The sequence below is a fragment of the Arachis ipaensis genome, chromosome B10, assembly GCF_000816755.2.
Source record: "Arachis ipaensis cultivar K30076 chromosome B10, Araip1.1, whole genome shotgun sequence".
NCBI lineage: Eukaryota > Viridiplantae > Streptophyta > Magnoliopsida > Fabales > Fabaceae > Arachis > Arachis ipaensis.
Window position 1 is genome coordinate 7,085,959 of NC_029794.2, and position 537 is coordinate 7,086,495.

Genomic DNA, 537 nt, shown 5'->3' on the forward strand with positions numbered 1-537 from the left:
CAGTAGATTTTGTAATTTATAGTTATTAATTAATTATCAATAATATTTTTAATAGTGTAAGATTTTATCTAATAATAAAAAATTATTTTTTTTATTAATTAAATACTAACTAAATTTTAATAAAAATGTTGACTTTCTATATTTTTTTTTTAGAAAAAAGTCCAAAAGATATACTATTAAGAGGCTTAATTTGTTAGGATATTCCTACCCTAGGATTTTACGTCAACTATTAGGGGCGACTAAATAAATTGAAAGTTAGATATCAAGCTCTTATAAAATTCGGTATAGCAATTAATTAATGACAGATCAATTAAAATATGAGTTAACTTTTTTTTACATTATTGTTATCCAGTTACTTGCAAAGTAACTTTGACTTGCATTATTGAAAGATATTTTCAAAAGTCAATTTTATGGTGGTTATTATTCAATATTTAATTTTTGTTTAATTTATTTTTATAATAAATTTTAAATAATTAAAAATGATTTATTTTTATTATTTTAAAATTAAATATTAATTTTTAATTTTTATAACAAGCT

General features: G+C 17.7%; 1 protein-coding gene across 1 annotated transcript in view; it reads left to right on the plus strand.

Moving 5' to 3' along the window:
* Window positions 1-537, plus strand: part of LOC107620042 (oligopeptide transporter 4) — a 6,168-nt gene that overhangs the window by 1,500 nt on the left and 4,131 nt on the right. The gene's annotated exons all lie outside the window — the stretch shown is intronic.